This window comes from Bacillus rossius, chromosome 1 (genome assembly GCF_032445375.1).
Source record: "Bacillus rossius redtenbacheri isolate Brsri chromosome 1, Brsri_v3, whole genome shotgun sequence".
NCBI classification, from domain to species: domain Eukaryota; kingdom Metazoa; phylum Arthropoda; class Insecta; order Phasmatodea; family Bacillidae; genus Bacillus; species Bacillus rossius.
The window spans coordinates 105,841,846-105,866,702 of NC_086330.1; the positions used below are offsets into that span (position 1 = coordinate 105,841,846).

The 24,857-nt window shown below is 37.0% G+C and overlaps 1 protein-coding gene across 3 annotated transcripts in view; it reads left to right on the top strand.

The window, feature by feature from the left end:
* Positions 1-8,072, top strand: part of LOC134541489 (N-acetylgalactosamine kinase) — a 59,163-nt gene extending 51,091 nt beyond the window's left edge. For 2 of the 3 annotated variants that reach the window (XM_063384998.1, XM_063385026.1), the window contains exon 11: positions 6,024-6,167. The gene's annotated coding sequence lies outside the window, so the exon portion shown is untranslated. Of the gene's footprint in view, positions 1-6,023; positions 6,168-8,057 lie in introns of those variants that run through there. The other variant, XR_010076650.1, reaches the window with a different exon arrangement.
* Positions 8,073-24,857: the final 16,785 nt, after the last annotated feature.

Below are 24,857 nucleotides of genomic sequence, written 5' to 3' on the forward strand. Positions count from 1 at the left end.
ACTGATACAGAATTTGGCCAAGTTCAAAGTGGACAACGTACTTCAAAGGTTGTAACGGTTTTACTTCACTTGTGTTATTCTTCCTGAGAATGTTGGCCCGAGGTATATTTGTAGACTGAAATGCAGAGACTACATACATAGCAGAAGAAAAATCAAAGAAACATAAAAAATTAAGTGGAAACATATTTAATATGTCATTAATGACATGTTTTTGTTCTTGAATCTAGTTAGCTTTATTTTTGTTAATATGTATATAATATATAATTGTTTAATATATTGTAGAAATTGTAATTGAGAGAAGGGGAAGAACACAAATAGTAGTCTACATATTTCTCTTGTTACTACATTATGTTTTCCACGTACACCTATCCCTCGCTTAGCACGTCTTCAGATTGCGGAGATTCATTTAGTGCTATGTGAATTTTATTGCCGCAGTCTTGAATAGCATTCATTTAGCGCTATGTGAATTTTATTGCCCCAGTCTTGAATAGCACGTCTGTAAATTCAAGTTAACACAAAATTACGGCAGGCAAAAAAAAAAGTTGAGCAAGACGCCACAAAGTATGTTTCAACTTCTGTAAACAACAGAAGTGCCGTGGGATACAGTTAGCTAAACAAGGGGGGAAGAGATGCGCATGTAGGTATGTCTATGCTATTGGCTGTTGTACAAACATCAGCTATGGCCAGTTAAATTTCGGCTATGGAAAGTAATGGACCAAATGTTTTTACGTACGTGTGTATGCCACCATGCTGTACCGTTGTCGCCTGGTCACAAACCGGGTTGTGAACTCAGTGTAACCATTCACTCAAACAAAAGCAACGTCTGCCCATTCACTGCCGGTAACGGTACGTGCTTGATCACTCATAATGCATCATGTTCACGTATTTGAGACAAAACTAGAAGTATTACGGCGTGCAGATTGTCATGAAGGCCACGCTTATGTTGGTCGCACTTTAGTTTTGAGCAAGTCAACTGTGCGCACAATCGTACGAAATAAGGACTCTTACCAAAAGTTTATATAAGTCTGATGCTGTTGGTTGTACTAGCGGAAATATATTTGACATTAGATACCGGAACAGAAATGAACAGATGATTCACGTGGAAAAATGTGTTAAATGAATGTTGCAATGAAAAAAATTGGCTGTCTGTAAAGTCGGTTTACGGACGATCGTTTAACGTGACGTCATAACAAAACATTGATGAAATTATTGATCCAGAAGAAAAGGAAATATCATATTCGGCCTGAGACTGAGCCGTAATAGGTTTTTGCAACCAAACCATTTAGGCATTAAAAATATCATATTCTTTGAGGAATAATTTTTTTAAAATTTTTCTATCTTTTGTATAATAAAATCTAACCTCTGCATACTTTTATGAATAAAATTAAATCATTTTTATTGAATTATCACTATTTTGTATGGATACAAAGAAGTGAAATGAAATGTACAATTTAATAAATAAATTTACTTTTATTTGCATTAATTAATTCAAATATATTTATTCCTTTGAAATGTTGCGTGCGCCGTATTTATTTTTACAAGTACAAAAAAAAATTCGCTGCTGCCGGGATTCGAACCGAAAACCTTTGGATTAGAAGTCAGCCATTTTAACCTCACGGCCACAAAGCCATACTAAATATGTTTCAGATAATATAAATTAATAATATTCCACGCACAATATTTGTTTGAATTTATTTTAACTAGCATATTCTCTGTTGGACTCGAAATATTTACACGCTCGTGGGCTCATAACTATAATACGGTGTGTGATTTAGTAGATCAAATAATAACTCATGACAAATAATTACCAATCTCAAACTAAAGCGTGAAAAGTATCATACCAGCAATAAATATTTAGTTACACAGCTAAAAAATACTCATACAAAACTGTTTAAATATACTGATTTACACTAGTAATTAAAATGATACGTACTTGTAAGAACGCCATTTCCTTGCGAATATACTCCCGTGGCGCGGTGCACAACAATAACCTCGAACGCCGCCACGTGCCGGCCGAGTTCTCTGTACCGTCCGCAACATACCGGAGAGATGCCACGCATGCGTAAACAGGACACATCCGTAGTGGGACATCCTTAGTGGAACAATTTTTCGTGCGTGCAGCCAGCGTTTATCGATTTATTAGACGTCACGTCAAAAAAATAATCATTGGCCTTACAGGATTGGTGTGAACCAGGTGGTGATACGCGAATAAGCACTTTAATTTTTAAAAATTAAAATGTAATTATATGGACAGTAATATCTGTTTCACTGTCAGTAAAGGATGGCTTGGAAATGTACGCGACTTGAGTTGAAGGTCACGACCGAGCGGGCAGGTCAGCCAGCTGACTGACGATAAAGTACATAACCACGTATCTCCCGTTACGCAGTGTCGTATTAGTCATACATAGTGTGATGGGAGGCATATAAAGATAAATAGTGTGACATATTTACAGTTGAGTGTACTTCTACGCATTTATATTACGTAAAGTATATTTTCCTACACAATTCTGGAACACATTAAATAAATTAGCTTTGCTATTTATGGAAACCAATGCTTCAGAATATGCGATTTCGAATAACACGAGCATTTTTAGTGAGATAGATGTACTTCAATGTTATCGTGGTTTAATCTCCATACAAAAATTAAAAATAACAGTTTGAAAGTACATTCTACGTAAAAATTCTAAAAGGCGAAAAACAGAAACATTTTATAGTTTTCCCAATTGATATAGTTCTAAACTCAGTTGCAACTATCTCATTGATCGATAATACCAGCTTTAGAATTCCCCAATTTAATCCTTGCTTAACTTAAACTCTGTGTACTCTATATAATAATGACAATACAATTATACAGGGTGTAAATGAAAAGGTGGAAAATCTCGCGGATGCAGGTAGCCAGACCTACACCAAGAAGAATGGGTATAGGAACCACCCCTCTGTTGCCAATAGTATGGGCGCAAAACCACTGTGAATGTAGTGTTGAGGAAACGGTTAAGCGAAGATAAATCAACAACCACAACTAATGAAACGCTGGCCTTCCGGATTCAATTAAGATGCATGACAACACGTATGCAGGGAATAAAAGGTGACCACAATTCCATCGCATACGTAGGAAACATGGCGTCGCCTCTGTTACTATGCACGTATTACTGTACCTGTACGCCTGTTCTAAGCTATCGTAGTGAATCAATAACAGGAATGACATGAGGAACATAAAAGGTCTTCGTACTTGAACACGCTCAGACAAACCGTTTCTGAGATACAGGCACTCAAAAGTCGGAGCATTATGACAATGCGGACAGGTAGGCAAAACGTGCAGCCCGCACGTGGTAACATGCTGGCAAGACGCTACTAGGCGTGTTGCACACAATGGCACATAGTTAAAAGAAGGGGAAACAGGGAGTGGAGGGGAGCTGGCAAAGGGAATGGGGAAGCTAAGGCGAGCTGGCAAACGCAGTTGATCAGTGCCTACGTTAATGAGTAGTCGACTGGCGCTGAATTGCAAGCAAACGCATGGAGTACAGCGTACAAGAATACTGCGACATGTTACGCACACTTGGCGAGTGTCGTGGTAATGCGTACGCAGCAGCACGTATGTACAGGGAGAGGTACCACGGATGTCGTCACCACACAGGGAATGTCATACGTAGGGTGGAGCAACGATTACATGAAACGGGATGAATACGACCTGTGGGGAACGGAAATCGTGGAAGGCAACGAGATTGACACATGGCGCAGGTTCTGCAGATGTTTGTATGTGATCCCACCTTAAGCACGCGCACAGCTGGACGGCGCGTCGGTCTGAGTCAATAGTCCGTACATTCTCTTGCGTGACGGGCTGTATCCATATCACTACAGTCCTGTACATCACTTGATGTAGGGCAATAGACCACGCCGTCTACAGTATTGCCACTGGATGCGTACAGCACTGCAACAAGACCCGAACATCGTGGGTCACATCCTGTGGACAGATGATGCTCATTTTAACCAAGAAGGTGTCTTCAATAGGCACAATATCCGCAATTGGCATCATGGCAATCCGCATGTCTCTCGTGTCAGAGGTCGTCAGGCCCGAAGGAACATAAACGTCTGGTGCGGTATCCTGGGAAGCCGGTTGATAGGACCGTATCTCTTGCCAGACAGACTCACTGGAGTTGGATATGCGGTGTTTCTCAGTGAGGTACTGCCGGAGCTCTTAGAGGATGTTCCACTTGCGTTGCGACGCGTTATGTGGTACCAACATGATGGGGCACCCGCGCATTACAGTGCAGCGGCTCGCCAGGAATTGGGTCGCATCTGCCCAGGGCAGTGGATCGGTAGGGGTGGACCTGTATCCTGGCCACCACGGTCACCGGATCTTAATCCCGTCGACTTCTTCATGTGGGGATTCCTTAAGGAACTAGTGTTCCGTGAACCTGTAGTAAGTGTGGAAGAGTGCATTGCCAGACTGCATGCTGCTATTGTGCAAGTAACCAACGATCACTTGCGCGCGGTGCAGGCGGCGGTTGTGCGTCGGGTGCATGCTTGTATTGAGATGGACGGCGGACAATTTGAACACATGTTGCTTTGAAATACAATATGCCAGTTGTACAGTAAATATTGTTGCGTCTAATGGAAACATGCTTATGTTATCACTGTGTCGCGTAATGTGCTGGCATGGACACGTTGGAGCTACTGTGCTTTCCTGCGAGTTTAATCCATACAATAAATAATTACAGCATTACACATACTACTAACTACGTCCCGCCTGCACCCTGCCCCTCCTCCTTCCATGGTGTCACATTATTGTGTACCTCTCGGTAATACGTTGTTGTACGTCGCTAGCTTTCCCCACATGCATGTCACCACGTGCGGGCTGCACGTGTTGCCTACCAGTCCGACTTTTGAGTGCCTCTATCTCAGAAACAGTTTGTCTGAGTGTGTCGTACAGGTACAGTAATACGTGCATAGTAACAGAGGCGACGCCATGTTTCCTACGTATGCGATGGAATTGTGGTCACCTTTTATTCCCTGCATACGTGTTGTCATGCATCTTAATTGAATCCGGAAAGTCAGCGTTTCATTAGTTGTATTTGTTGTTGATTTATCTTTGCTTTACCGTTTCCTCAACACTACATTCACTGTGGTTTTGCACCCATACTATTGGCAACAGAGGGGTGGTTCCTATACCCATTCTTCTTGGTGTAGGTCTGGCTACCTGCATCTGCGAGATTTTCCGTCATTTCATTTACACCCTGTAGATGTAACTTGAACGACAATAAACTTAATTTTAAATCCAACAGTTTATAAAAACATGAATATTTTTCATTTTGTGTCAGAAATTAGGTATTTCGGCACGGTTTTTTTTAAATTGTTATTATAATTTTAAATTATTTTTGGAAATTTTATTTTCTATATCATTTAGTTACAAAAGGCTGATTTACACTTTGTTAGGCTGGTGTACTCTCCTTAGTTAAACTTTGCACCAGTGGACCGAGGCACCTTTTATCATTTACCTATATCTATTTAAACGATCCACTAGCTCCCAAGTTGCTTGTGTTCAGGGAGTATCAAATTGTCTTGTTCACCACCTCGTGCCACCTCTGGTAATACTTGTATTTTTTCTTTATAATTTTCCCCAGCTGTTTCCTAGGCCTTTTTTTTATTAAATTAAACTAATATAACTTTAGGGCTCGAGGGGCATATCATTTTAACTTTGGTTCCATCAACTCACTACTTGCAAGATTGTTTTTTATAACTAAAGATCTTTTACTAGAGTTCTAAGTTTGTCAATTGTCTTGTCATTTTTATTTTTATTTGTCCATTATATTATCTTATTTTAATCTGTAACACCTAACTTTTTTGTGCATCTTTTGATTGTTTTCATGAAGCTTTTTATGTTTTATATTGTTTTAAATGTTATATATCCTGTAACTTTGTGTTTGTTTGTGCCTGTTCGTGGTCACTGCAAGTACGTGGTACGCTCTGCTTACAGATGTTGGGTAGTTGAGGAAGCGCGTACCTGTTGTGTTGCTTCCCTTCAGGTGGAGCTGCCGGCCCTTGGTGCCGACAGGGGATAAGTGTCCACTACTTGCAGTGACCATGCTTGTCTTTGTACGTATTTGTGGTGCCCACCAAAAAAACCTTGACTGCTGGTAAGTGTGTAACAAATAAATAATTAAATAAAATATAGCAATATTTATTTCTAACTAACACTGGAGAAAAATTACCAAATTTACTGCATTTCTTGGCTTATGCTTATTATTAAACCATTACAGATAACAAGATAACCATTTCGGGCTGGCATTGCTGCATGAGCTGGTACATGGTGCACATTGTTTCACATATGTTTATCTTGCAATTGAACATTATTTTGGATCTAAATCCAGAGTTTCAGTAATTATTATTGTCATCATATCAACAGAGAAATTGTCAAATAGTTTGCATTTGAAAGTCAGGTACAAAAAATTAGGCATACAATTTAACATCAATTTTCTCTGTTGAAAATATTTATTCATCTCAGTGCAGCAAGTAAAATATCTAGTTTTACTATAAAGGAACTAACATAACTATATTATAAAATTAAGTAACAATTCAATTGAAACTTAAATTTTTATTTCAAATACAGTTATACAAGTTTTTACTAGAGGTGATTAAATACTTAAAAGTAACACATTTCACTGTTAATGAATGGGAATGCTATGAACCACAATATGACTCTGCAATAATAAAAAAGGAAATTAATATAATTTGCATAGTATAGCATTTAATTAAACCATGACTAAAATATTTGTAATTTGAACTTAAATAGTTCAGTTAAAAATACTAGAGTGCTCACAGTCAATCCTGCACATAAAGATAAAATTGGAATTGTAATATGTTTCAAATTTATATATTTTAGAGCAGAAAGAGACTTTGATCGAACAGCTTCATCAGCTAAAACAAAGTCATCATTATACCACTTTTTCATAATTCCCTCTTCAAATAAATAACTTAAATATTTGTCAATTATTTTTTCAAATGGAGACCTGTACGGATACACATACGAAATCCGTCCAATGTACACACACTCTTGAACAATGTGTAATAATGGATACCCATCCTGATAATAGTCTTTCAAATTAACAAATATTTCAAGTACGGATACAGAACTTACTAAAGATATGTTTCGGTATTTTGCTATCATATCCAATACAATGTAAGAGTCATTCACATAAAAAGTTCTGCTAGCAATGTTAAGAACTTCTTCACCCATTTCAGAAATATTTTCAAGAACTGCATCCAAGTCCTCGAAACCTGCTGCAAATTCTGCAGCGGCAGGAACTTGAAGGTTATCAACATCAATGTATGTGTCAGTTTCAGGATAGAAGTGAGGCATAGTCAGGTAACTTGCTAAACCACCGCTGTATGCATTCATAATAACGAGACTAAGTATCAGGCAACAACAAACATAAAATCGACTAATTGATCGAGTTTGATGAAAAATTACTGCACCACTTGTAAAAATTCTGACTACCTCCAAAAACATCCTGGAGTCTGGCACACTATTGAACATGACAGAATTTGAAAGGAACAACACTGGATAACTTGCCAAATATAAAGCCCACACACGATCAGTGAAAGGCATTAGAACATTCAAATACACCGGCTTCTGTTCTGATTTAGGAACTAAATGCGTAATGCATGACTGATCATATGGGTATGATGTTCTCTTTTGATTTGTTGATATTTTACAAAATAAATTTCCAAATATATCAGCTTTATTCTTCTTTTTTCTATGGTTGATGCATCATCTGTTCGAATAACAGTCATAGTACCATTCATTTTCTTTATAATTTCTATGATCGGCATGCTTTCGTAATGATATAAAATGCTATTTTTTACACTACTTTGAGTCCAGTCATTTCTAGAGGAAGACACCTCAACTACAATTTCATATTCTTGAATGTTGTTCACTTTTCTGCTTAGTTTTTTTTTGTAGCTTGACATGTCCTGAATTATCATAAACTTTTCACCCTTGGCAAACTGATTGTATAATCGAATGCATACTTCATCTAACTGGGGTGCGTGTGTGCCAGGATTGGCAGTCTGAGGTTTGGAGTCAGTGCAAAGGGAAATCACAGCCACGTTGAGCAGCCTATATTCATCCCAAGTTGGGTTGATGTGATTGGGCACCACACACGCAGCACTTGAAGTTAATATCAAAGTGAAAGGTGCATGGGGAGTCCAAAATGATAAAGACGCAAACACATCCAGTGTTTTCCAGAACATACCGTCAACTTGGCCGGCAAACCAGAAGACTCCGTTGGTGCTGGCCATCGACAAGAGATGTTCAGGGAAGGTTTCTGTAAAGTTGTGGTTCCTGTACATCTGCAATATAACACTAGACATGTAAGTTCTGGAGTGGAAGTGTGCGAGAACTTTGTCGGCAACATGGAGACCAGAGTCATTTTGCACCACAAATGCCACAAAGCCCACCACTTTAAAGTTGAAGTGGTCAATGAAGGTTCTGGTGATTTCTGTTAATTGGTGTTTGCCAGATCTCTCCCAAAGCTCACCCAAATTAACAAATGACGCATAAGTTAAGAAAGTAAACTGAGAATATAAAAAAAAACCTTTCAACAACAGACATTTTGTAATTTTTATTCTTCAGTAATTAGACTACTTAATTATTAATAATAAAATAAACGATGAACTACTTTTAAAACTACATACAATTTTTACCATATGATTGATGGCATTCCTTTGAAAGTTTACAATATTCTATGGCACAGTTTTCAACCAACATAAACTTTTCTCTTTCGTATTGATCTCTCTACAGCCCTTCACATTCCTGAATTATTAAGTATGTTGATTTGAGTCCACGTAAAAGAGGAACGTACATAGCCTGTATATAAAAAATTCACTGAATGTTATGTATCTGTTATCTAGTGATTAGTGTCTACAGGCCAATTCTAACATGAATAAAAGTTAGCCAGCTCTTTATGATTATCTCTGCGTAGTGAGTTAAACAACTGAAAACTTTCTAATATAGTAGTACAACCCTGTTAAAATTTTTTTCAAGGAGCAAAAAAAAAAAAACACTAAAAAAGGAAATATCAATTTAGCACTTGTCAATGTGTGAACTTTTACCAATGGACTCATCAAGCTACGTAAACAAATTTCTATGCTCGTATTTGTCTAAACCAAGCCCACAATTTTTCTTCTTATTTATTGTGTTTCCTGCTTTTTTTTTTGTGTGTACATACATACACACTGCCACATTTTAGTAAAATGTTCTCACAATTTGCAATGATGGGGTGGAAGTGCCTATGTACAATTCCTTTGCCACTTGAATAGGCATTCCTATAGCAATACCCACTTCCTCCCAACCTGTAATGTCACACATTGAGTACTACAAAACTACAGAGTAGCATGGGACATTTTCAGTTTCAGGACCTTTCAGAAAAATAAAGGTTTTATTACACTGAGAAATTAATATAATACAAAACACAGTCATCATCTGAATATAAATTATATTATAAAGGAGCACATGTAAGGAATTGATTATTTCTAATTCGAATTTATGCTTTTGTTAATTATAATTTTTGACATATGTTGTTGCTGAACTACACCATCAATATATAGCAATCCATTGTCGCTAAAGCAAGCTTAAAAACTGCTAACTTTTAGATATATTTGTGTGTCATGTCTAATTTCCATGGCATTCAAAGGACACATTATATAATTTCAAAAGGAAGACCAAACTAAATAGTTCTCTGAAATATCACAAATTATTGAATTCAGTTCAACTTAATGTTAGCAGTTTATTAAATTCAAGAGGGAAATCATTAATTTAAAGTAAATTTACTTTCTTTTATTTTTTTATCTCTAAAAATAATTAACTTTTAAAGGGCATGCATAGGTATCAAGAGTACACCTATCCCTCACTAGCATGTCTTCAGATTGTGCAGATTCATTTAGCACGATTTTACTGCCCCAGTAATGAATAGCACGTCTGTAAATTTCAGTTAGCATTAAATCTCGGCAGGGAAAAAAAAAGTCAAGCACGACGTTACGAAGTCTGTTTCAACTTATGTAAACAACAGATGTGCCGTGGGATACAGTTAGCAAAACAAGGGAGGAAGAGATGCGTGCGTAGGTCTGTCTACGCTATCGGTTTTTACAAACATCAGCTATGGCAAGTTGAATGGCGGCTATGGAGTGTAAAGGACCAAATGTTTTTACGTCCACGCATATGCCGCCGTGCCGTACCGTTGTCGCCTGGTCACAAACCGTGCCGTGAACTCAGTCTAGCCAGTGGCAGGGAATTCACTCAAACATCTGCCCATTCAGCTGCCGGTAACTGTACGTGCTTGATATCTCGTAATGCATCGTGTTCAAGTATTTGAGACAAAACTAGAAGTATTATGGCGTGCAGATTGTCATGAAGGCCACGCTTATGTTAGTCGCACTTTAGTTTTAAGCAAGTCTACTGTGCGCACAATCGTATGAAATAAGGACTCTTACCAAAAGTTTATATAAGTCTGATGCTGTTGGTTGTACTATCGGGAATATATTTGACATTAGATATCGGAACAAAAATGAACAGATGATTCACGTGGAAAAGGTTGTTAAAATGAATATTGCAATGAAAAAAATAATCATTGGCCTGACAGAATTGGTGTGAACCAGGTGGTGATACGCGAATAAGCACTTTAATTTTTGAAGAACAGTAATATCGATTTCACTGTCAGTAAGGATGGTTTGGAAAGTTACACGATGTGAGTTGAAGGTCACGCCCGGGCGGGCAAGTCAGCCAGCCGACTGACGATAAAGTACATAACCACATATCTCGCATTACGCAGTGCTCTATTTATCATACGAATTGCGATGGGAGGCATATAAAGATAAATGGTGTGACATATTTATAGTTGAGTGTTGTTCAACGCATTTATATTATGTATAGTATATTTTCCTACACAATTCTGGAACACATTAAATAAATTAGCTTTGCTATTTATGGAAACTAATGTTTCAGAATATGCAATTTCGAATAACACGAGCATTTTTAGGAACAAATTAGTCGTGCTAAGTGATGGATAAGTGTAGTATAACCAACTTTAATTATCAGAAAAAAATGTAACCACAGTGTTGTTTTTTCCCAATGTAATCCAAAATAACAGAGAAAACTATCACTTTTAATCCTGGAGAAGTCAAAGAATTCCAGAATTCCATGTTTACGGTAACCATGTGATTCAAAAATGCTATTCCTCTCAATTTTAAACACAAATTTTTAATGCAAATGATATATCTTATAATAGCACCTACTGCACTGCTTGCAAAACAGAATTTGGATACAACCCTGTCACAGAGAGACCATTAATAAAAGCAAAAGCAAAACCATGCATTCAAAATTTCCGTTCATAACCAAAATTTTAAATTATAGATTTAACTGTACAGTATAAAAAAATTTCTAATTTAATATTTTGCAGGAAAAGGAAATGTGCTCCTGTGGTGTGCATAGAAATAAATAAATTTATCCCCTTAAACAGACCAGGGACAAATATTCCAAGGGAACTGTCAGTTATCCTACTTTCAGGATGGACAAAATGACTTTTTAATTAGATTCTGAATCTGCTATTCGAATACATACATTATGTCAATAGTACTGCTAGTTTTCAAACCCACTCAATTTTAAAGACAATATTCTTTCTTCACTTGACTCTTAAATGCAGTGATCCATTTTCTTCTGTCCCTGCTTCTTACCCAGAAAATCAGAGCTTGGCTCTTGTGTATTCCAAGTTTACCTGAAGACAAGCTGCCAGCCTAGCAAACCACACCAGCTATTTGCTTACTTTGTGTGTAAAACAAATTAATCTGTTGTTAAAAAACTTGTGTGTCTTTATAACAACTTACTACAGCAAACGTCTTTATTATCTTAATACGTGAAACAGATTGTTGAAATTAGTGAATAATGTAAACTCGTCCTTCAATAGATGAAGGCCATGCAGGTTGTACCGTGCAAGGGAACAGATGGTTGGCTTCACTTCCTCCAGCCTTCCAGGCAGCAGAGGGGAAGTCGAGGAGGGAACATCATGAGCAGGAGGGAGAGAGATAGACATCTTTATGTAAAAGACATTGTGGCCATAGGTGGCATGGCCACTTGATTTTATATTTATTTTAATTAATGTTGAATTATGGCTGTGACGTAATTTTAGTTTTAGTATTTGCCCTTTTTCTTTTTTTTATAAGTATTGGTCTTTTATAAGTTTTGTTAATCTTATTTTTAAATATGTTTTTATATTATGTTTTTTTAAATGGTTTAGTTTCTTGATATTTAATTATATCGTTTTGGACTTTGAATCATAATACGGTGTACGACGCTCCCCCCCCTCCGTGAAGATTGAAATGGACTGTTCCAAGGCAATAAGGTGGTGGGGGAAATACGTCAAGAGGGACGGAATGAGCTGTATGAGGGAGTCGTCAGCTGATCGCCGTGGTGGACGTGTATGCGCTTCGGGCGTGACGAGCGCGGTTGATGGCTCGTGGTATTGGGCCGGCGGGGACTCATGAATATTTTTTAACATAAATCAGCTGACGTATATTGAACTTCGGCAAATACTTAGATGGTGGCGGGTGCTGCCAAGGGGATGAAGAGTCTACGCTACATTTTTCGTTAATGAAGCTTTTAGCATGTGTGCTAAAGTACAGCCGGCTAAACTCTGGGCCAGGAGGTCCGGGGTGGGATGCGACGTACAACGTTTAATCCAAGTAAGTGATTCCGGCTCCGAACTTTTGCCCCTGTAACCCCGGGGCGTTGATATAAACTTTGCCCACCATAACAGTGAACAATTTAAAAATGATTTTTGCCAAAAGACCCTAATTCCCACGTCGAGTGTATGTTGCGTCCTCGTACTCATTTTTACCGAACCTTCCATCAAGCATGCCATGAAGCGCCGTAAAATAAAATCACCCGGGTGTAATCAAGATGTTTTAGAGAGACATTAATTTTTACTAACTTTTATTTGAATAGTATTGTAATTTATTATTTATACATATATATATATATATTTTTAGAACGGTTTTTGTATCAATGTCTGAATTTATTTATGCGTTTATTGCAGTATTTATTATTTATTGGTATATATTAAAACGTGGCTATATTAAAAGCCTCTATAACTTTATAGGGCAAATTGTTTTAGATATAATTGTAATTTTTTTGATATTTGGTCGTAAATTAAATTCCTTACCATGCTCATGCGCAAATGGTCTCATTAAAGTTTTTCACATTTCGAATAATTACGTTCTTTTCATTTTAAATACTATTAATCTGATCTCTTCCTTTTCTAAAAACCTTTTGAATAATTTAATTATGAATTTTGGGGCACTCGTTTTTTGGAGCAGCGGGCAAAATAATAACTTAAAAAAGATAAACAAGATTGGAGTGTTGAAGGCTGTTCCCAGACGGGTGTCTAACTTGTGGTGGTGTGACACCGGGAGTGTCAACCGCGACAAAGTGCGCCACTCTGCTGGGAAGAGCAGTTTTTTAATAGTGTTTGCGACTATTTTGTGTTTGAGCATGGCGGTAAATTGGGTATATGAACTTGAGCGGGGCGGAATTATGGCTAATTTAGAAGCGGCAGGAGTAGTGGTCGAAGACGATGATGACGTAGAGATACTACGGCTCAAATTAATAGAAATGATAAAAGAAAATTTACATGGGGGACGCGACAATATTCAGCCTGTTTGCACAAAAGAAAGGGATGTGGTGAGTCAAGTAGAAGCTAACCAATTAATTAAAGAGATTGACTCGTTGCCTTTTTTGCAGAAGGGTGGTCCCATGGAATTGTTAGAATTTTGTAAAGGCGTAGAGGAATTGTTGCAATTGCGCATTTTTACGAGCGCAACCAGCCTTTTTAAATGCATAGTTGGTAAATGCGCCGGTGTGGGGCGGACTATTATCGCGCGCGGACTCGCGGAAAATTTAGGTTGGAAAGAGGTTAAGGGTTTACTTTGGGATAACCTGTGTCTTAGACGGGTTAAATACGGGATAATCCATCAATATGTGAATCGGTTTCAAAGAAGGGATGAGTCAATGGGTAGTTACGTGCAGGAAATTTTGCAATATGCGAAAATTTTTGAAGATAATTTTTTGGAGGGAGAAGTAGTGAGTTTAATTTTGGAGAATATGAATCCCGAAGTTCGTAGGGAGTGTTCATTCCTAAAGAGACCTGAAAGGGTAGGTGAATTATTAGAGTGGGCCGCAAAAGTGGATAATTTAATGTTCGCGCGGGTAGAGTACGAAAGGACCGCGCGCGTCGATAATAAGAGAGAGGGTGTTGAGGGTATAAAAAATGATACTGCTGAGTGCGAGAGGGAGGATTTTCAGAAAAAGGTAATTACGCGAACATGTTACCGATGCCATGTACCAGGGCATTATGTGCGGCAATGTAAACAAGAGAAGAGGGTTCCGGGTTACGAGTTAAGGCAAAGAAAAAATGATTTTATTAAATGTTGTATAATTAAAGATAATAAAAATGATGCAGATAATTTAAGGCCACGTAAGGGAGCGAAGGTTGAGCATAAGGTATGTTTTTCTTGTGAGAAATTTGGGCATATAAGCCGGAATTGTAACCAAAGAGATGGAGGGCCGAGAATATGTGGCTATTGTGGGCAAGAGGGACATCTCGCGAATTGGTGTAGGATAAAATCGCGTGATAAGAAATATAGGTTTAAGGAAAAACACAGACTAATGGTAATGCGAAATATCAATAATTTTTGTATGAAGGTTGAAGTGGGTGATAGGAAGGTTACTAGCCTAATCGATACGGGAGCCAGTCAAAGTTTTGTGAATCAAAAATTCGCGGATGAATGCATGAAAATAAAAAAAGGATTAGGGAAGAGAAAAGTGAACCCCTGTCACTTAAAAATTCAACTGGCGGACGGTAAAATATATGAAAGTAAATCAAGCATTATTTTGCACATAAAAGTTGAAAAATTTTCCTGGGACCGAAGATTTTACGTGATACCTAATTTGATATTTGATTTAATTTTAGGTATGGATTTCCTGAGCGATACTAAGGCTATTATTGATTGTAAACAGAGAAAATTGAATTTTGGATTTGAACCTCGGCATCAAATAATGTTAGAAAAACCTAAGACAAAAAGGATGGTGTGTGGGGGGATAGAAGAGGCACGGGAAAGGTTAAGTGAAAGAGAGGCCGACAAGATACAGCAGGTAATAGAGGAATTTAAGGATGTTATTACTACTCGGATAGGGAAATGTGAGTTGGCCCCATATGTCATTAAAGTAAACGATGAAGTGCCAATAAAATGTGCCCCATACCAGTGTCCTCCCCCGAAAATGAAGGCTTTTAAGGGTATTATTCGAGATTTACTCGAACAGGACATTATTACGCATTCTGACTCACCGTATGCCTCTCCCGCATTTTTAGTAAAGAAGAAAAGGCCAGGGGAATATAGGCTTGTGCTGGACTATAGATTGTTGAACCAGAAGGTGCTATTAGATCCCCATCCCATGCCGAAAATAGAAGTTCTATTGCAATATTTGAGCAAGGCTGAATTTTTTACGGTTTTGGACCTGAATTCAGCTTTCCATCAGTGTATGTTGCACGAATCCAGTCGTAAGTACACGGGGTTTGTCACCCCCTGGGGTCATTACGAGTGGAAATGAGTCCCCTTTGGGGTAAATTTTGGTGCTCAATGCCTATCACGTATTCTGGGGAAAATTTTGAATGAAGAGCAGTTTAAATTTGTGCTTAGTTTTCTTGATGATATCTGTATCTATTCAGAGTCCTTAGAGGAGCATGTCGAACACGTGAGGGTAGTGTTGGAAAAATTACGATTTGTGGGATTTACCATTAATCCTGACAAAGTTTGTTGGGCCAAAAACCAAATACATTTTCTCGGGTTTGTGGTAGGAAATGGGAAGTTAGAACTGGACCCTTTGAAAGTGGCACCGATCGTGCGTTTTCCTCCCCCTAAGAACGTAAAAGGGGTTATGCGTTTCTTGGGAATGGTAGGGTTTTTTAGTAGATTTATTCCGAATTATGCGGAAATTTGTGCATCCTTAAATCATCTCAAGAAAAAAGGTGTAGCTTTTGTATGGGGAGAGGAGCAAGATAGAGCATTTAAGGAACTGAAGAAAGCCCTTTCGGAACCCCCAATACTCTCGTTGCCAGACTTTGACAAAAAATTTATTGTGCAGGTGGATGCGTCTAGTTTAGCATTGGGCGGGGTGTTATTACAGGAAGGTCCTAAAGGCTTGCAGCCGGTGATGTACGTCAGTCGTACCCTTAATCGGCATGAACGTAAATATAGCGTGTATGAGAAAGAGGCCTTGGCCTGTATTTTCGCTGTAGAACGTTTTGAAAATTTTTTGGAACATGCCGAGTTCGAGCTTTGTACCGACAACCAGGCGCTTACATGGTTATTTTCCCACCCCCGCCAATCAGGGAAAATAGGGCGGTGGATAATGCGCCTAACCCGTTTTAAGTTCCAAATCAGACACGTAAAAGGTAGTGAAAATGTCGTTGCCGACGCGTTATCCAGAATGTATGATCCTCAAGATTTTCAGGCTGAGAAAGAATATAGTGAGGTGGATGAATTAGATGGGAGTAGTGAAGCTGAGGATATGGTAGTTTGTAACGTGTTGGGAGAGTTTCCCGAATGTTTTGTAGATTTGAAGGAATGGCAAAGTAAGGACCCGGAAATTAGTGAGATCCGAGCGGGTATTTATGAACCTAAATTTCAAGTTTTTCAGGTTATTAAAGATAAAGTGTATTTCATAAAAAATGGATAAAGGTTAGTTTATGTGCCGAGAGGATTAATTAATATGGTCATTAGATATTTTCATGACTCCGTAGTAGGGGCTCATGGGGGCATTGAAAAAACTTTTGAAAAAATTTCGGCCAAATTTTATTGGCCTGGGATGCGGTCTGACGTGGAGCAGTATGTGAGACAATGCGAACTTTGTCAGTTGGCCAAACAGCCACGTAACACTAAAGTGGGAAAATACTCCGTGGAGAAAATTACTCTACCATGGGAAAGGGCGTATATTGATGTTTTTGGTCCCTTACCCAGGTCTATGAAAGGGAATAATTGCTTACTTATACTGGTAGATGGTTTTAGTAAATTTTGCATATTTTTGGCTATGCGCGATATGAAAAGTGCTCAAGTGGTGAAGAATTTGGTAGAAAAAGTGTGGAGTTTATTCGGGGCCCCAGAGCAACTAATTTCGGATAATGCTAGTTATTTTAATAGTGAAACCTTTAATCGTATGTGTTTAAGCTGGGGCATAAAGCATATCAATACTAGTCCATATTTTCCAAACCCGAACTTGGTAGAAAGAGTAAACAAAAATGTTAAAGTTGCCCTAACCATTTTTCACCAACGCGATCAACGCAAGTGGGATGAATATTTACCTTTTTTAAACTTGGCCTTTAATACAACCAGGCATAGTGCCACAGGAGTAACCCCCGGGCATGTATTTATAGGGCGTGAATTATGCCATCCATTGTTAAATATTTGGGGGTTGGAAGCCGATAATTTGCTTATACACAGCCCCCGAAAATTAGAGCAGCTATGGGAGCAAGTTGCTACAAATTTGGATAAAGTGAGGCTTAAAATGAAGTCTCAATATGATAAAGACCGGCTACCCAATCCTTTCACTGTGGGTCAAGAAGTAGTGTGCCGTCAATTTTGGCAGAGCAACAAAGCCAAATTCCGTGCCGCTAAGTTGCAAAGTCCATACGGGGGGCCGTTTATTATTAAGAAATTTCTAGGCCCAGCAACAGTGTTGCTCGAAGAAGTAGGAAATAAGTTAAGAGTGCGAAAAGCTCATATTACGCATCTTAAGAAATTTTGTGGTAAAAGGTAATGAGTATGTAAGTTTAGGAAAAGTTTATTAAATTTTGTTTAGTTTACTGATTTAAGTTGTACCTGTTCCACGAGTGTGTTCTAATTACGTGTTGTTCTATCTTGTGAAGCATCTTAATTGTGCCTTGAGACTGTTGAGACTGTTTCTAATACTCTCCTTTCGAACTCTAATTTTCATACTTGCCTTATTATATGTTGCTTTAAGTGTTCTAGACTTACGTGGAACATAGGTAGTTGTAAGATTATGTATTTTAGTTACTATTTTTAGATTTTTTTTGGCCGGAGAGATTTGTGGCCATAGGTGGCATGGCCACTTGATTTTATATTTATTTTAATTAATGTTGAATTATGGCTGTGACGTAATTTTAGTTTTAGTATTTGCCCTTTTTCTTTTTTTTATAAGTATTGGTCTTTTATAAGTTTTGTTAATCTTATTTTTAAATATGTTTTTATATTATGTTTTTTTAAATGGTTTAGTTTCTTGATATTTAATTATATCGTTTTGGACTTTGAATCATAATACGGTGTACGACGCTCCCCCCCCTCCGTGAAGATTGAAATGGACTGTTCCAAGGCAATAAGGTGGTGGGGGAAATACGTCAAGAGGGACGGAATGAGCTGTATGAGGGAGTCGTCAGCTGATCGCCGTGGTGGACGTGTATGCGCTTCGGGCGTGACGAGCGCGGGTGATGGCTCGTGGTATTGGGCCGGCGGGGACTCGTGAATATTTTTTAACATAAATCAGCTGACGTATATTGAACTTCGGCAAATACTTAGATGGTGGCAGGTGCTGCCAAGGGGATGAAGAGTCTACGCTACATTTTTCGTTAATGAAGCTTTTAGCATGTGTGCTAAAGTACAGCCGGCTAAACTCCGGGCCAGGAGGTCCGGGGTGGGATGCGACGTACAACGTTTAATCCAAGTAAGTGATTCCGGCTCCGAACTTTTGCCCCTGTAACCCCGGGGCGTTGATATAAACTTTGCCCACCATAACAGTGAACAATTTAAAAATGATTTTTGCCAAAAGACCCTAATTCCCACGTCGAGTGTATGTTGCGTCCTCGTACTCATTTTTACCGAACCTTCCATCAAGCATGCCATGAAGCGCCGTAAAATAAAATCACCCGGGTGTAATCAAGATGTTTTAGAGAGACATTAATTTTTACTAACTTTTATTTGAATAGTATTGTAATTTATTATTTATACATATATATATATATTTAGAACGGTTTTTGTATCAATGTCTGAATTTATTTATGCGTTTATTGCAGTATTTATTATTTATTGGTATATATTAAAACGTGGCTATATTAAAAGCCTCTATAACTTTATAGGGCAAATGGTTTTAGATATAATTGTAATTTTTTTGATATTTGGTCGTAAATTAAATTCCTTACCATGCTCATGCGCAAATGGTCTCATTAAAGTTTTTCACATTTCGAGTAATTACGTTCTTTTCATTTTAAATACTATTAATCTGATCTCTTCCTTTTCTAAAAACCTTTTGAATAATTTATTTATGAATTTTGGGGCACTAGTTTTTTGGGGCAGCGGGCAAAATAATAACTTAAAAAAGATAAACAAGATTGGAGTGTTGAAGGCTGTTCCAAGACGGGTGTCTAACTTGTGGTGGTGTGACACCGGGAGTGTCAACCGCGACAACATTCAGCCAGTGTGGCTGTGGCTGTTTGTTTGGAAAGTTGCTCTCTAAATCTTATGGCAGTATGACATTTTAAAATGAAAATTCTTAAATTTTCAGTGTAAGACCAACTCCTAACATGATGCATATGTTTACTAATGCCAATTCAAAAGACAGGGGTTTCAAAATAAATTTTGGAATAATTTTTACAGCTCTCAGGAATACCTTACGTGCTGGAAACAAAAATTAATTTTATCTTGTGGGACTTGTTTAGTGTTCACTAATGAGACGAGGACGTAGATTAATGATGAGATTAGTTGGTCATTACAATATTTCTTATTGTGGCATTGTGTACTGCTGACACATATTTGTGCGTGTGTGTGTGTGTGTACATGCAGACACACACACACATAAGTTGTTTTATGTTTAATTGCAAAAATTACACTTTTGCATATTCATATGATAAACATTTTTAGCTATAAAAAATAGTTTAAGTTAAGACAATAAAGTTATCTCTCTTAAAAATCGAAGAGACATTTACGGGTAGGAAAATTTATGATTCTGGAAAAGTTTGTTTCCTTACTTTGAAAACCACTCTTCACAGCTTTTTCACTTATGTGTTCATGACATACCAATCTTCTTTTTAAAAAAAATACAAAATAATATGAGATACCCTAGTCACCACACAAACTAGTTTGTTCAAATATTTATTTTGGTTTACATCATAATATACTGCATTAACATATATATGTGTATCAGATGATAATTTTTTACTCAGGATATATTAAAAGTAATTTTGTATTGCAGAGGTGCTGTGTAGAACCATTAAAAAATTAGGAATATATAATTTTTTTCTGTCTTTCTAACCTCCCAGATAATGAAAGGGTGTTCGTGTGTCAAGATCCTGGAACAGGCGGGTTATCAACCTTTGTTTTACTTCCCTGCCCTGTAAATTGTGAGACTGATCCCACCTCCCTCCTCCTTTAGTTCTCAGCTGTCAAAAAATAAAATAATCACCACACAGGGCTGTGGATACGCACCACAAGAGTGGAAATAAAAGGAAGGTGTGTGAGGCAGGGGTCTCCAGCCTAGGCATTAATATCAAACAAATAAGCATGAATTATGGTTTAGTATCCCTGAGGCTGTCAATGTACCTGGTGATAATTTTTTACCAAAACTGCTGAAACTCAAAATAGGGGTCATATTATAAACCTAAACATGTATCTTGTCATTAGAAACAGCTTAGTTGAAAAACTACTGCCTTTAAACTGTGTCACTTATGCCACAAGTCCTCAGCTTCCTGAACCCCTGCACACATGACACATGAGAGAGTGGGTGGAAATGGAGTTCCTCACAGAGTTCCTATGCTTCTCTTCACTGTTGCTGTTTGTGAAGGCACCCTCTCCCCTTCCTCTTTCCCCTCCCAGACGACCAACCAACAACCACCGACCACCTATATCACCAATTCTTTGTAGGTTTTGAACTAATCATAAAAAAAAAATTTTTCTTACTGTGGCTTGGTGTTTCAAAAGAGGCTGAGTAAATCACTCTACTGACGATGACACCAGAAAAGGTCTAATAAATATGGAATAAATTTACTAATTTAAATAATTATCAAGTGCTAAGTACTTGAATTGGTATGTCACTCCATAAAAGTCTTTATCATAAACTCATATCAAAAATTTTGTGGTCACATCATATCCCGAGTCATAATATTCTATGATAAACATGGTAAATCCAGCTATCCACAGCCATTAACCTGTCTAAGTAGACTTCTTTTACACACTGGAGGTAGAACAGCATATATAATGCAATACTAGTCTAATGGCCAGTTGCACCAATAGAATTTAGGCGTGATCTCATTTTATAAACTGGTTTGATCATGGTTCCACCACATTTTCTGTTGCTTCATTGTATTCTGAGCCCTGAACGATAATAATCAGTGGGAACTTCAAGATGAACCAACAGTCCTGGCGATTCATGACAATGATCTCGGATCGTCACTGCGCGAGCAGATACTTACGGAATTTAGACAGACTTTAAGAAAGTTTATTAAATCAGACATAAATATTATAACATATTTTACAAAGTTTCAAATCATTTACAATCATGTATTAAAAATTCTGCTTTTTCTAGTATTACAAACATTGGTCATGTCCATGTGATGTACAAATATTTTTAATTTTCAAAATGTTTGTTATATTATTTTATTCCTTTAATAATGAATTTTACTTAGTCTTTATTAGTTTCCATATTTGATAAAGGACCTTTTTTAACCTATTCAGACTGTTTTATTTTGTAATAACTTTTAATTACCAGTATCTGTTTTCAGTCATTAATAAAAATCAACAGATGGGTAACATGAGTTGTATCTTGTGGCAAATGCATCAATAATTTGCTCGCTGTGCCCCAATTGATTGTAGCTACTTTACATCACTCCAGCCCACCCACGCAACTAACATTTCTTCGATACTGCTGCTGCCTTTTGCCGCAGGTTGGAAATGTATGAACTACGGTTGAAATGAGCAAAGATTGTGTACTCCCAGTATGTGTTTGGTGCAACGTTTAGAGAGGCATGGTTCTATAAAATGCTAGGTGTGCATATACTACTGAAAGTGTGTTAACTGTATCAAATAGTCATGTTAGTAACACAACAGTTTTGTAAACAGGGCACCAGAATCTATATTTGAAACTATATAAAATAATGAATGAGTTGAAACTGTACATTTCTCATTTACTTAATAAACTTCCATGAACACTGAACCACAATATTCTAGTACTCATTTGTATGAAACAACACTCATTATACCATTCTTTATTTTCAATAAGTAGTCTAAAGTAACTATGGTTGGTTCGAATGGTTGCTTGTAGTCGATCAAGTCAGAGAAGATATGACTATTTAATATAAATCATAACATAAGATTTAAATTATAGAATATAAAATTAAAATACCTTTTAAATTATTTATCCACAAACTAGACTCAGTGTCATAATAAGGAACCAATAAGAAGTATAGTTTCTATTTAACATTTATTAAAAATTGAAGACTAAGCTATTTGAAAATGAACACATTCTACATACCATGCACTGAGTGTGAACAATGTGACATCATAAATTAAAAATTTTCCCAGCTGCTTGTTTGCAAATATGAAACCAAAATTATTTATGTAATAGCAAATTCAATTTTTTATGTATTCAGCAGTAAATAAACAAAAATTGTCCTAAAATTCGATATGAAGAATCTTGCGGTTTCCCTCCTGTTTTATGCACATAGCTTAAATAAACAAAACAATTTTAACAATCATGTGTATATGGTAGAATTTTATTCTTTTACATGTCATATTGAGCAAATGCAACTTAATTATAACAAATATAAGGTAACTAAATTATTTGCAGTGCAAGCATAGTGCTTTGTTAATGGTGCTTGGTCCCTCTCAGAAGAGGCATCTGGTTGGGTTGAGGGGGAGAGTGTATATCTCCCCCCTCCCCCTTTATGTCTCTCTTCACTACCTCTCTCTGTCAGATTCTGTCTCTGTGTGTTTCTCTCTAAACCTCTCTCTGCTTCTCCCTCTCTGTATAACAAATGCTTCAGATTATGCACAAAAACTATGTTTCCCAGCAATTGAAAATATGCCTGGGTATAGGCAATAATTTTTTGTGTATCTGCCTTTCAAATGTAGATACATAATTTAATCTTGCTATTAAATGGTAATTTTTATTTTTACAATGTCTGCTTCATATTTACAAGCAATAGCAGTTTATCAACATGCTAAATTTTTGTCATGTTCTTATTCATTGTGAGGTACGTAGGATGTACTACTTAAGTGTTTACAATTGTAGCTACGGAATTTTCTTAGTATAGGCTCTTCACCGACCCCCTAGGCCTAGAGCATAATCATGCAACATGAAACACCCTTATGAATTATCATAGAACCTGCTTAGTTGGAATTATACTACACATGTGATTCACCTTTACGTGTAATAATGTGTTTGTGTTTACGTCTGCTGTAGTCCCTGCAAGTGGGTGGTATAGGCACGCAGGTGACTGATTGCGGTAGTGCCCACTTGCTACGGTATTCCCCTTCAGGTGGTGCCTGCCTGCTCTGTGTTCACCGGTGAGCAGCACCTACCCACTTGCAGTGACTACATTTGTCCTTTGTATGTAAAGGTTGTGCCCACCGCAAAAATTTCCTAGACCGTTAGTGAGCACGTAACAAAATATCAATAAAAAATAAATAAATAAAATAAAGTTCATGTGTAACTTCATTCATTTTTATTTACTAATTTGACAGTTAATTTTTATAATAGAAAAAGGGGAGAAATAATGTCAAATTTGTCCCTGCATTTACAACTACAGTACTACTGACTATTGCAATTATTTTAAACATAAGTTTTTATATTTCTTAAATAATATTCTGAAAACCTTCCAAGTAATTTATAACAAATAAGTAATTGTACACATTATATCTGAACAATAAAATAAAGTACCAACTTTAATTTAGTTTTTTTTAATTATTTTAGTTTTATTATTTTAATAATCTCATTTTAAAATTACTACTTACATATATTCATAAACATTATATATTAATTAATGGACAAATTTTTATAGTAGGATTTAAATTCAAAGTTAAAAGACTATATAAAATAAGCTATTTGCCTATCTTTACAACTAGTATAAAGAGAGCTGTGAGTTTGTATGAACTGAACTCTGTAACTACTGAGATTGAATTAAAAAATACTTTCAATATTATGAAGCTATATTATTTCAGAATAAAATAAACTATGTTTTTAATATAAAATCCATGTTATTATTATATGTAGCAATGTTTCTTACCAAAACTGGAGAAAAACAGCAAAATTCACTGCTTTTCTTAGCTTATGTTTATTGAACGGGTACAGATAACAAGATAACCATGTCCTGCTGGCACTGTTGGGGACAACAGAATTGTATCCCCTTGGAAAGGGTACCTTTCATACTTTTGGTGGCGGTAGTATAGCTGGGTAGAAACTGGAAAGGTACCCTTTTCCGATTTCTTAAAATACATATTATTTTCTGCTTTAAAATCGTGAAAGTTATCCCCTCTAACATAACCTTACCCAACCTAAACCTAACCTTTCCGAGGGGATACCTTTCCAGTGCATATTTGCATTAAAACTGAAACATTTTAAGAAATCGGAAAGGGTACCTTTCCAGTTTATTTTCTGCTGTGTCATTGTAAAGAAAATCCTGAAAGGTACTCTTTCCAAGGGGATACAATTCAGACACCCCCCCTCCCCCCTAAACTGCGGCATGAGTTGGTACATGGGCACATTGTTTGACATATACTATATTAATCTTACTTTTATATCTTGCAAATGA